This window comes from Lissotriton helveticus, chromosome 6 (genome assembly GCF_964261635.1).
Source record: "Lissotriton helveticus chromosome 6, aLisHel1.1, whole genome shotgun sequence".
Taxonomy (NCBI): Eukaryota; Metazoa; Chordata; class Amphibia; order Caudata; family Salamandridae; genus Lissotriton; species Lissotriton helveticus.
In genome coordinates, this window is record NC_136067.1 from 10,767,342 (window position 1) to 10,780,653 (window position 13,312).

General features: G+C 49.8%; 1 protein-coding gene across 2 annotated transcripts in view; it reads left to right on the forward strand.

Annotated features, from left to right (window-relative positions):
• SRF (serum response factor) overlaps positions 1-13,312 on the forward strand; it is a 194,667-nt gene that overhangs the window by 169,363 nt on the left and 11,992 nt on the right. The gene's annotated exons all lie outside the window — the stretch shown is intronic.

Consider the following 13,312-nt stretch of genomic DNA (forward strand, 5'->3'; position numbering starts at 1 on the left):
GGCGGTATGTTCTGTGGGACTGGTTGCGAGGTTGATGTGGCTCGGGTATCGACTTACATCATTAAGGAGGTCACACCTTATGTTGTCGGTCTTTAGCTTAAAGAAGGCAGAAAAGTCTTCACAGAGTGGGATGTCGTTTGTTGTGTCGTTTGATAGTAAGGGTTGCGTCTTCGTTTGAGTTTTGACTAGTTCGAACAGTTTTCTTGGTCTGTTTTTTGCTTGGTCCAACTGAAGGCTGAAGAAGTCAGCTTTTGCATGCTTGATTTTCCTAAAGTAGGCATTTCTCTTGTTCTTAAGCGTTTTGCGATGCCGTGATGAGGGGTCAGATCTCCATGTGCGCTCTGCCATTCGCATAGCACGCCTGTCTTCATTGAGTCTGCCGTCATACCAAGGGTTCGAGATCTTAGTGGAGACTCTCTTTAGTTGCAGTGGGGCGGCTTCATTAATTGAGTTCATAGCGTCGAGGTAGTGGTCAGTCAGTGATTGAACATCAGAGGCGTCAGGGGGGGGGAAGGAGGCGATTGGAGAGGTGGGGAGGCAGGGAGTTGGGGTTCAGATTCTTCATGTCCCTTTTCCAGATCGTAGATTTGGTGGGTTGAGCCGTGGTTGGTTTGATTTTTTCCTTAATGAAGGTGATAATGTGGTGGTCTGACCAATCACAAGGTTAGATTGCCCCTAGTTGGGTAGAGTCTTCGTTGGCGATGATGAGATCAAGTATGGAGCCTTTGTCATGTGTAGGGCTGTTGCATATTTGGGTGAGGTCAAGCGCGCTAAGGAAAGTTTTGAGACTATTCACCACTGCGTCTTTCTGATCGTTCCAGTGGAGATTGAAGTCACCCAGGTAGATTTGTGTGATCTGCCGACCAGCGTTGGATGAGATCGGGTCCATGAGTTTTTGGGTGAAGATGAGGTTATCCCCAGGTGGGTGATAGATGAGATGTAGAGCACATACTGGTTTGCCCTCGCTGGAGATATCAAGACAGAAGAGTTCACAAGACGTGAGGGAGGGGGAAGAGACTTTAGCAACAGAGAGGCTGCTCCTGAAAATGCATGCGATTCCCCCGCCCGTCTTGCCGGTCCTGTCGAGTCTAATGATGTGGTAATTGGGGGGTACTAGTATGTCCATAATAGGTGTAGAGGCATCAGTTAGCCAAGTTTCAGTCAAAATTGCTAGGTCAAGATCCATTGATGTGACGAGATCTGCAATGTTGGAGGAGTGCCTTTGGGCCGATCTGCAGTTGAGTAGGATGCATTTGAGTTTGGGGGTGAGAAGGGCGGTCAGGTGTTCTAGAGCGAGGGGTATTTTTCTGAGATTGTTGGGGACGGAGCTTCTGCTGCTTAGGGTTGGGTGCCTAATGGGATTTGTGAGAATTGTGGGTATGGAGCGTTGTGTGGACGCTGTGTGCTTTACCGGGCCAGGGACAAATGAGCGGAGGAGGGTGTCTAAGTCATGATCCGACAGGGAGTTATGGGTGCGACGAGGGCGGTGTATGTTGCAGTCGGGGATAGTGGGCCAACGTGGAGAGTATGCGCCCAGCCGTCTCACCCCTGGAGTGTGCTGAGTGCGAGGGCCTGTGAGGAAGGTGTGGCGTTTGTTGGATACGGAGGTGTTGGTTGTAGATCGGGGTTGTCTGGGGTGTATGTGGAGGAATTCTTTGATGGTCTGGAGCTCGTCTTTGACTTGTAGGAGGGTTGTTAAGATCAGGTCCAGCGGTGGGTTGGGGCTAGCGTTGGAGATGAGGGCCGTGGCGTTGTTGACTAGGGAGCTGGAGAGCGAGCTGGTGACGGGGGTGTGGGGTATGCAGTCAACAGAGGAGTGTTCTGCGGTAGTAGTGGGTGGGGTGGCAGTCGAAGGCTGGGAGATAATGTGGGCGAGGAGTGTGGGTGAAGTCAGGATAGGCTGGGGCGGAGATGTCGGTGGGAGGCGATGCCGGTGAGTTGAAGGGAGAGTGAAGACTGAAGACAATAGGGGAGGTAGGAAGGTATTGGGGGCTGAGTGTGGGGGGGAGAGAGGGGAGGATGTTACGGTATGTTCTGTATGTCTGGGAGGGTGGAGAAGTGGGGCGTGGGAGTGGGGGGGGGGAGATAGGGTGGGAGGGAGATCTGCCATGGGGGTGGGGGGATATGTTCCGGGCGGTTGTGCGTTCAGTGAGACTCGTAGGAGGTGTGGGATGGGTGGGAGGAGGGGTGGGGGTAAGTGGGATGTGTGAAGGGGGACGATCTTCGTCAATGTGAGGGGTGTGGGGGGATTACGTTGGGTGTTTGGCTAACTATAGCATTGGGGGTATGCGAGGGGTGTGTGTTATTCCGCTGTTGAGTTGGGCAGGGTGGGTTATATTGGGGAATGGAGTTGGGGGTTGTGGTGCATCCTGGTGTGTGTGAGGTGGGGGACCGTCCTTTGGTGATGTGTTCTAGGAAGGTAGGGAACAGGTGATCGAGTCGGTCGAGATTCCTATCAGTGGCTTGGAATAGAATGATCCCGTTGTTGTAGATGGTGATGGTGGCTCTGCCTGGGAAGACTTGGGAAGGCGTGATAGAGAGCGTCAGGCCGTGAGCGGTTTTACTGGTGGTGGAGCTAGTGAGAATGGAGAGGAGCGCTTTCCTCCACTGTGCTCTACGCAGAGTGTGGAAGATGATATCGGTGCTCGTGGCTCCATTGACCTGTGAGAAGTAGGTGTCCACACACGGTGTTTCAGGGTGTGCCTTCAGGAAGTTGTGTTTGTAGTGTTTGGCGTTTTTTTTGGAGAGCCCTGGTGGGTAGTTGATTTTGTATGTGTGCTCGCCTGTGCGTTCCATGATGGAAGAGGCGTAGGCAGAGGAGGGGGGGGTGAAACGTGGGTGAGTTTGCGAGGTTGAGGGGCTGTAAGCCTAAGTGGTCTTGGGTATGAGCAGTGGATGGGGATGTCTAGTCTAAGATGGCCGCCCCAGTGGATGACTAGTCAAAGATGGCCACCGGGATAACATATGGGGGACAGGGGTGGTAGTCCTCTCTCTGTTGTAGTTGTGCCTTAGAGAGACAGTTTCCCTCTCTACTCTGGGGCATGTCGAGTTAGTCCATCATCTGTGTTCATTGGTGGGGAGGAGAGAGAGTAGACTCTGTGCCGTTCGGAGACGTGGAGGGAGACTTATCTCTGTTTTTGGTGACCTGTGACCACGTTGGTATGTAGCCTCGTGGTCATCTGCTAGGCAGTGGAGGCGATTTATGGCTCCTGTTATATGGCCCCCGCCATTTTATATGTAGTGGAGAGTGAGGGGTGGGAGGACCGCTATGCTACGAGGGTAGTTTGCAAGCAGACTAAATATATATGCTTCAGGGCAGAGACAGTAGAGCCGGCAGATTGAGAGAAACAAATAAAAGAATGCGTGCAAGTACCTTCAGGGCTGTATTAAGGCAGTTCAGTTTATCACGTAGGACATAAGGCAGACTCAGGGCTTCAACCGGTAGATGCGGGAAAAACCTTAGTTTCCAGGAACCATGAGTCTCCAAGGAGGGGGGGGGGGCAGTTTGGGCCGTCCACAATGCCTGCGCTGTGCAGATCCACGCTCGTTCTCCTATCTTTCGTTCGGCTCAGCTCCTGCCCCGTCTCTCCAATGAGGTTATCGAGGGGGTGGTGGGGGGGCGGTGGGGAAGGACACCGAGTCACCTCGTTAGGATGCCAGTGTTCCCCTATGGCCCTCTCGTGCCAGGTCCGGAGCGCTGCGCCCAGTCCGAGTCTACAGGCTGGGCGAGGGCGCACAGGGGATGCGTGCAAGGACAAGGACGCCTCCGCAGACCCCCGCCGTGCCTAGAACGGGGTCCGCCAGCATGATGAGGGAGACCGAGGCAGTGGACGAATGCAGGCACACCCGCAACGGGCACCAGTCTTTTGATCCGAGTCAGCCCACTCAGACCACATGCAGGGTGTCAGCGCCCGCGGCGGCGGTCCCAGGCCGACCAGACACCCTCGGTGCACCGCCGCCGCCCCGGTCGCGGCAACCAACACAGGCGCTAGTGTCCCACAGAGGGCTACGGGCGTCAATCCTCCGCGTTGAGCCCTCCTGCCGATCAAGGGGCAGAGTTCCGGGCTGCACGGCAGAGGCTGCAGCCCTGATGGGCAGACTACCGGCGCTCTCAGAAAGCCCCGCAGGTCGCCCGGAGGACAGCCACGCCAGCCACCATAACAGGCTTGCCTCCTCCGCAGGGGTTCAGCCGCCGCCCAGGGCTCCTTCGATGCTCCAGCGAGATCCGCAGGGGTCCAGCCGCCGCCCAGGGCTCAGACGATGCTCCAGTGGGATCCGCAGGGGTCCAGTCGCCGCCCAGGGCTCCGTCGTTGCTCCAGTGCTCCAGCCGCCACCCAGGGCTCCGTCAATGCTCCAACGAGATCTGCAGGGGTCCGGCCGCCAGAACTGCAGGTAACATTCAGTAAATCCAATACTGTTTTGAGATCCAGTTACTTGTGTTACAACCCGTTACTTGTAGATAATCCAGTTACTTGTTTTCCTCGGCGTAGATGGGTGCTATCAGGGATAGATCCGTGACAGGGATCCCCAGCACTGGGAGCTCTGGGCTAGAGCTCCTACCAGGCGGCCATCTTGCATGGCAATACATGGCACTACATGGCCATTAACGTGCCAACATGTGTCCAATGAGATTAAACAAGTAAAAGGCTTTATTGTATCAGCCAGACAAAGTGGATTCAGAGCAGAATGGTCTTGGTGTGGGCTAGACTTGAGGAGGTATGTGTGGCTAATGCAGGCCCAAAAATCTGTGCAAATTGCTGCTGCATCACCAGAAAGCCAATAGGCCGGAGTATAAGAAACTGATGATGTTGTGATACAACTTATGTAAATGTGGGCAGTGTTAAATCCATCGGTTCATAGTTAAAGCACCTGTATTCTTTCAGATCGAAACAAAGTATAGATTAACAAGCCTGCTCCCCTTATTGCCAAAATCGCCCCCGCCTGCTGGCCCATGTGTACTTAAGGGTTGAGTATCTTCCGCCGTTATCCAAAGTACCCATTTTTGCCAGGTTGCTGGTACTGCACGAGCACGCTGGCCAAGTTCTGATTGTGTTTGCGTCAATATTCAGGGATCGTAACTCGTGTTTTAAACCTTGGAACTCCGCAACAGCTTACTAATATTACTGCCAGTAATTTATGACCCCCCTCCAATTGAGGTCCTGTGTTGGTCTTAGATACTGTTTTGGATGTTGCACGAAGCACACAGTATTACTCTGCAAGATAACGAATATCTTCTCACATCGCCCACCTTAAAATTGCATTTTGGGCAACGGAAATTAAAACAATCAGTTAAGGAAATATCTAGGCAATCTGGACAAGACTGCAGAACAGAGTTGTCTGTCAAGTGGCCCCTTCGAATGCTGGAGCTCTGGGCCCAATCCCACGTTTCCCATGCCTCAACATGTCTCTGACCCGCCTCTCCCCCACTGCTTGCCGTGGCACCGGAACAGAGACCTCGTCAGACGAGTGCACCACCAGTAAGGGAACACTATTTGAGTCATCGGGCACAATTGAAAAGGCACCTGCTCAAATTAGCCTTGAAGCCCCCTGTGCAGGTCTACACCAGCAAACCTGCTGCTCAAATTGTTCACCCGTAGCGCCTAGTGGGCTAGCCATGAATTGTGCCTGTTTTCAGCACTCCATAGCTGGAGAGGCACGTGCCAGTTTACCGCTCTCCCCGCGAACACAGCGTACAGTGGTAGAGCCTGCGCAATGTCAAATCAACAACCCCAGAGCCAAGCAAAATTAGCTTGTGTGTGATGGTAGGGCTCGAGCCTCGACAACCTTTCTGAGGTGTCCTCCCACAGGTTGGCAACGACATCGCAAATGACACATCAGATTTATCACTAGTAGAGAGCACTGCGCGCACATATTAACAGGATGTGCCATGTCAAATTATCAACCGCACAATACCCTGATTGCTCCCAGATTATGTGGGGGGGCCGAGCCCCTCACACCTTCTAAAATGTTTTAGAGCCCCAGGGAGTTGGCGGTCCCTGGGGCAGCATGGGGGGGTGGGGGTGGGGGGGGTGGATTGGGACGCCCCAAGCATTTCATTTTCAAGCCCCTGGGAGGTGGCGGTCCCCGGGGCTGCGTCCCCCTACACATAATCAAGCCCGGGGAGGTGGCGGTCCCCGGGCCTGCTTGGACTCCCGCAGGCCCCCGCTAATTAACTGTGCCCCCGGGAGTCCCCGCTTCGTTTTAAAAAAAAATAATTTCGGCGGGATTCGTGACTCCATCGAGCATTCCGCTGAAATTATTAAAAATAATGTTGGCTCTGAGCAGGCCTAGGGGGTCAGGGTGTTTCTGCCCTGCCCCCTTTACTTGTGTTTTAATCTCTTTTTCACTGTTTTCTTGTGACTCGGTTCTACCTAGACACAAGATGGCTGCCAACACTTCCTGGTTTGGAGTGTTTGCAGCCAAGTAGAATGAAGCTCATGGTCAGGAGGGTTCGCGAACCCACCGCTGCCCCAGATATCAAAACTTTTTCTTTTTCTAATTTCTCAGGAACTACTGAACGGATCTACACCATTTAACAAAAAGGGCTCTTTCTGTACCAAGACTTACCTTTTTGCCAAATTTGGTGTAATTCCGTTCAACTATGTGTGTGTGTGTGTATATAGATATATAGATCGATATATATACAGAGATGGGTGGGACAACTCAGTGCTTATGATTGAGGATACCCTTGGAAGAGAACTAGCGCTACATGTCAAACATTTTCCTCCTAGTCCATTTGTTAGGTGTTGCAAGCGTAACGGTTGAAACCTAGTGATTAATATGCAAGGTGACGTATGTAATGTGATCTTGGTGTTTTAACACTGCATGCAGCCTTTTGAATTCTGCGATCAGTGGATCACCACCCTTGACTGAAATGATCCTGCCGTTTGAGTTCAGATTTTGGGCCAAAGCAATAGTTATGCATGTTCTGGAGGAGAAGCACTTGCCCCAGTATTGGAACTTTCATAGATTCCCATGCTTCGTATCATTCCCAGTCATCAGCCTGGGAGCCTCGGTAAACAATAAATACCATAGCTGTATGTACAAAAGAGAAAGTAAGGCCTAGGCCTCATCTCATTTTGTAGCCTATCTACCTCTTTGTGTAAAAGAGACCAAAGTTTGCAACAAACAATCAGATCAGCCTTACCCCATAGAACCCTCAGGAGAGAGCCTCACATTTTCTACCGCACGTTGTGCTTAGGGAGTCTCCCTGAGCTCTGCTCAGTTTTTTTCTCTTCAGAGGATTTCTACCAACTTTTTTTCTCTTCAGGATGTCTGAGAATTCAAGGCATGTGCTACATGCTCAAAGAAAGTCTTTATGTGGAAGATAAGCATAAAGATTGTATTTATTGCTTATATCCAGATCACAAGGCTACAGAGTGCAAGATCTGCAGGACCTTCTCAACTAAAACTTTGAGAGACCGGGAAGGAAGGCTTCTACCTTGGCTACAAAAGATGAAGCCCAGAAAAGAGGTCCTGTCGAGTGACAGTGAGGACTCCTCGGCTTCATCTTCAAGGAGTTCTACAAAAAGGGGTAGGTCTTCCCCCTCTATATCGACAACCTCCTGCTAAAGCCACTCAAAAGACCTCGGAAAGGTCTAAAAGGCTTAGTCCCGAAAAATCTCCTAGCCTGTCAAAGGGGAAAGAGGGCCTTGTTCCTGAGGTGCCACCTCCAAAAAAGGCAAGTCCATGCCTTTCTGTGGCTTCTTCTCCAGCAGGAAGTGAAAAGGTTTTCAAGAAACCTACTTCTACTCCTCAGGAACCAAAGGGAGAGTAGATCTGTCCGTCGATGACTGTTTCCTCAGGTACGTCTACGACAAAAGCAAAATCTCCATTGCAATCTATGGGGACTCAGTCGACCAGCTCGTCGACGAGAATTTTGCCGACTACCTCGTCAACTATGACTTCGCCGTCGACCGTTTCCACTGTGGCTTTGTCGACGAGATCTTCAATTTTGCCGTCGACGGTGATATCGTCGACTATGGCAGCAACGACTAGGACGACGTCGACGACAATGGTATTGACATCTGCCTCATCGACGACAGTCGGCGATTGGCCCACCGTCGACGAATGTTCCACTGTCGACGACAGTACTTGCTCAGTCGATGACAATCCCTTCGTCGACGGCACCGTCAACGACCCCGTCGACTATCCAAAAAGTGAGGATCTCTATAAAGAAAAGGCCGATAACACCAGAGATGACATCACCCCTTAGGGTGACCCCATTGCTTCCACATCTTCTACTGGAGGAAGAGTGTTCAGATGACGACGAAAGCCCTTATTGGGAACACATATAGTCCTTCACAACTTCAGGTGAAGTACCAGGACTCGGATTCGGACGATTATTTCATGGATCAGCACCCAGAAACTCAATTTACTCCTCAAGACACGCATTTACCTGCATCTGGACAGGAGATGGTGGCCATGCCATCTTCCTTAATGATTTACAATTGATGTTACTGGATTATAAAAAAAGGTTCCCCTCGCAAAACTCAAACCGTTCCACCTCCACCGCCATCTCCTCAACAGTCTTTGCCTACTCCTATGGCCTCATCTCCGGGTCAAGGTGAACGGCCTGAGTCGGAAAGACAAACTGTGATTACAGTACCTGATGACGACTTTTCGGATGAGGACCAAGAGCAGGTTCAACAACCTGACACTGAGTGGAACGACTGTCATTCCGGATCCGGCATCTCCATCTCCAGACCCGATAGATTCGCCTCGGGCGGTCATAGGGGGCTTCCATAATCTTATGGAAAGGGCATCCAAGAGATTTGGCCTTCCAGTACCGGTTGTGCAGTCAGAATGCTTCCTATACGACTTCAAAGAGCCCTACAAGAAGTCTATTTGTTCCATCCCGATTGTGGAGCACGTTTGGAGTGAGGGCAAAAAAGTCATGCAAACTCCAACTACAGTGACTCCGGTTCTAGCGCAGCTGGAGAAGAAATATAAAGCCCTGGATGACAGTCCGGCCTGTCTCATAGGTCAACCTAAACCGGGCTCTGTTATTTCACAAGCAGCACAAAGGAAGTCAACGAATCATGCAGCACCCCTTACAGTGCCTCCAGATAAGGAAGGCAGGCGCTTGGATAATGTCGGCAAGAGATTTTCATCAATGTCTAGCCTCCTGGTTAGAGCTTCGAATGCACTCGCAATTTTTGGACGATATGATTGCCAAATGTGGTGCGATCTCTCGCCTTTCATTGATCAACTTCCGGAGAGTGCGAAGATGAAAGCGAGAGATTCTCGAAGGAGAAAGATCTTCAGCGGAAATTATAGATTGCGCAATGGACATTGCGTCAACGGCTTTCCGTGCCTTGGCTGGCTCGGCAGTGCTAAGGCGTCAATGCTGGCTGCGTGGAACTTGGTTTCGTCCAGAGGTGCAGAATATTATTCTAGATCTGCCTTTCGACGGAGACATGTTGTTCGGTCAGCATGTGGATGATGCTTTGCAAAATATCAAAAAAGACACCAAGACTGCAAAATCCTTAGGCACGCTCCAATACCGAAAGTGCCTTTCGGGGAGCAAGAGGCAAGGGATTCTCTACTTACAGGGGATGCTATCAGAGGTATTTCTCCTACTCACAATCCTCCCAATAGTATAAGCCTCAGTATTTCCAGCGGCAACCGCAACAATCTGCGTCTTTCTCTCGCCAGTCTTCCAAAGGTAGACAAGGGCGTCAAGGAAGAGACACTTCTAAACGCCAATAGCGGCTTCCAGGCTCTGCCTGCTGTTCCTTCACCTCTTACTTCAAAAATAGGGGGAAGGATTACAAATTTTCTCGACTGCTGGAAGATCATAACAGATCAGTGGGTCCTCCAAATTATTCAATTTGGCCATACATTAGAGTTGCAAAATTTACCACCTTCAAGAGCCCCTCGTGCCACGGGATCGAAACATCTGCATCTTCTCAGTCTCCAAGTTTCCTATCTGCTCGCCAAGGGAGCTATAGAACCTGTGCCACCCACTCAAAAAGGAAAAGGATTCTATTCCAGATTTTTCCTCATTCAGAAGACGGAAGACAAGTGGCGCCCAATCTTAGACCTGAGGGAGCTCAACACCTATCTCCTAAAACTCTCCTTCGAAGGGTTACTCCAAGACGTCTTGCGTCTTCTAAATCCTGGGGATTACATGGCGACTTTGGATCTCCAGGACGCATATTTTCATGTTCCGATCCACCCAACTCACAGAATTTTTGCGCTTCACAGTAGCCAAGAGCCACTTTCAATTCAAAGTCCTGCCCTTCGGGCTCCGATCCGCGGATTTTCACAAAGGTATTGGCCCCGGCTTTTTTTAAGGAAACAATCGCTAGAAGTCTTCCTTTACCTAGATGACTGGTTGATCAAGGCTCCATCTTCTCTCACAGCCTCAAAGGCTGTCGATTTGAATCCATCTTTTCAAAAGTCTGGGTCTATGTCTCAAAGGCAAATCTGTCATTGTTCCATCAACAAGAGTCCAATTCCTGGGATCTATTCTGGATACAAGAGTTTGCAAAGCTTACCCTTCGGAAGAGGCAGAAGAAGCTAATCTCCTTCGCAATCAGTCTACCGGGGAAAAGGTCCATGTCGGTTCGTCTCCACAAATCATTTCTAGGATTGATATCATCTTGATACCATTAGTTCCGCATTGCAGATTAAGAATGCGCCCCTTGCAAGAGCAGCTGGACATGCAATGGTGCCAGGCGGAAGGCTCTTTCGAAGACCAAATCAAAGTCACTCTTATGAAAAAGGCGGCAGCTTGGTGGGCTGTCCAGGAAAAAATCTCCAGAGGCCTTTCGTTCAGGAAACTTCCATCCCCGCTGATTCTAACCACGGATGCCTCAATGGAAGGCTGGGGCACAGTCCTACAAGATCTTCAGGTCAGCAATATCTGGAATGCGGAAGACTGTCTCCATATAAATCTATTGGAACTCAGAGCAATTTGCCTAGCCTTGCAGGCATTAAAACCGAGAATTCAAAATACAACTGTGCTGGTCAGGATGGACCACACCTCGACCATGCATTACGTAAACAAACAGGGAGGTACAAGGTCCCTTCTCCTCTCAAGAGGCCCAGGAAATATGGGAATTGGCGATTCTACACAGGGTAGTGCTCACAGCGGAGCACTTACAAGGCACTCAACACTACAGCAGACACCCTGAGTAGTCTAAAATCTGCCTGTCGCGAGTGGGAGTTGGGTCAACTCACGATGGAGAAGGTGTTTCAACATTGGGGTACTCCAACAATCGACTTGTTCGCCACTCCAGAAAACAGGAAATGCCAATTCTCTGCAAGCAGGCATCACCATCGAGGATCGCTGGGGAATGCTCTTTCGATGTCCTGGCTAGGCGCATTCTGTTAGGGCTTTCCTCCAATTCCCCTGATTCCACGGCCTCTCAGGAAGATGAAAATGGAACTTTGCAGAATGATCTTAATGGCACCGGCGTGGCCTCGCCAGTTCTGGTTCACGGAACTCCTACTACTGTCCCAGGATTATCCATGTCACCTTCCTCTCATTCCATCTCTGTTGACGATGTCACAGGGACAGGTGATACATCCAGATCCAGGATCTCTCCATTTGAAAGCCTGGCTCCTGAGCACAGAATTCCACACTCTAGATATTCCTCAGCAGTGTAGAGAAATTTTGGCTCAAGCTCGCGCACAAAGTACTAATAAAACTTACCAAGCTAAATGGAAGCGTTTCGGTCTATGGTGTCATAAGGAGCACATCCATCCGTTTTCTTCAGCTCCTCATCAGATACTGCCCTACATTCTATCGTTGGCAAAATCTGGCCTGTCTCATTCTTCCATCAAAGTGTATCTGGAGGCTATTTCAAGGTTCAGAAGGTCGACGGCAGGTCTGTCTCTTTGGTCCGCTAGAGTTATCAAACAATTCTTGAAATGTCTTTTCAGAGTCTTCCCACCAGTACGGCCGCCACCTCCGTCCTGGAATCTAAATCTGGTTCTGGCTCACCCTCAGTTCAAACCAATTCACAGGGCGGATTTAAAATTCTTGTCATGGAAGTTAGCCCTCCTTCTGGCTCTAACCTCTGCTAGAAGAGTAGAATTGCAATCTCTCTCCATCCAAGAACCTTTTCTACAGTTCAGGAAGGATTCTATGTTTCTGAGAACCAATCCAAAATGTATCCCAAAGGTTCCGTCGGAATTCCATTTGAATGAACCAGTAGTTCTGAAATCATTTTTTCCTCGACCTACGACACCAGTGGAACGTTCTCTTCATTCTTTGGATTATCTTGAGAGGACAAAGGATTTTAGAAAATCTTCTCAGCTTTTTGTGGCTTTTAGTGTTCCACGGAAAGGACTGCCTCTCTCAAAGCCGGGGATTTCACGATGGATTACAAGTGCTATTGGTTACTGTCACAGGATGGCAGGAAAGTCATTGGAGAGACAGGTTTGAGCTCATTCCACCAGATCTGTCTTGTCTTCGGCGGCGCTCTTCTCTGGAGTCCCTATAAAGGACATATGTAGAGCAGCAACATGGAGCAGTGCCCATACCTTCACAAAACATTACTGCTTGGACTCTTTCATGAAGAGCGATGCGGCAGTTGGACACGCTGTACTGAGGAATCTGTTCCAATGAGAGGTGAGCTTTCCCTTCTATCCCTCCTTCCTATAATTGCCCATTTTGTATCACATAAGCTTTCTGCGTCTATTGTTACAAGATATATATATGCTTACATAATGATTTCTATGTGGAAATGTTGTAATACGCTGATGGCAAAATGTGCATGGTTATTTTTTACTGTTAGCTACTCTGATACAAAGCATGGGAATCTATGAAAGTTCCAATACTGGCGCAAGAAAACAAGTTACTTACCTGTAACTTTGGTTCCCCAGTATTGGTAACTTTCATAGATTTTCATGCGCCCACCCACCTCCCCGGGGAAAGCTTAGCCTTCAGCAAAAGCGGTTACTGTTACACAACGGCTGCGAAAATCTGAGGCTCTCTTGAGGGTTCTATGGGGTGAGGCTGATCTGATTGGTTGTTGCAAACTTTGGTCTTTTACACAGAGGTAGGTAGGCTACAAAATGAGATGAGGCCTAGGCCTTACTTTCTCTTTCGTACACACTGCTATGGAATTTATTGTTAACAGAGGCTCCCAGGCTGACGACGGGGAATGATACAAGCTATGGGAATCTATGAAAGTTACCAATACTGGGGAACCAAAGTTACAGGTAAGTAACTTGTTATCTTTTGCAACCCCCACACTGAAATTTGGCAGTGTATAAAGAAAGGGAAAAAGCACTGTAACATGCGTTGACACCTGTGCTTGATCTTTAAAACGTCTTATTGAAGTTCAGTTTAATTTTG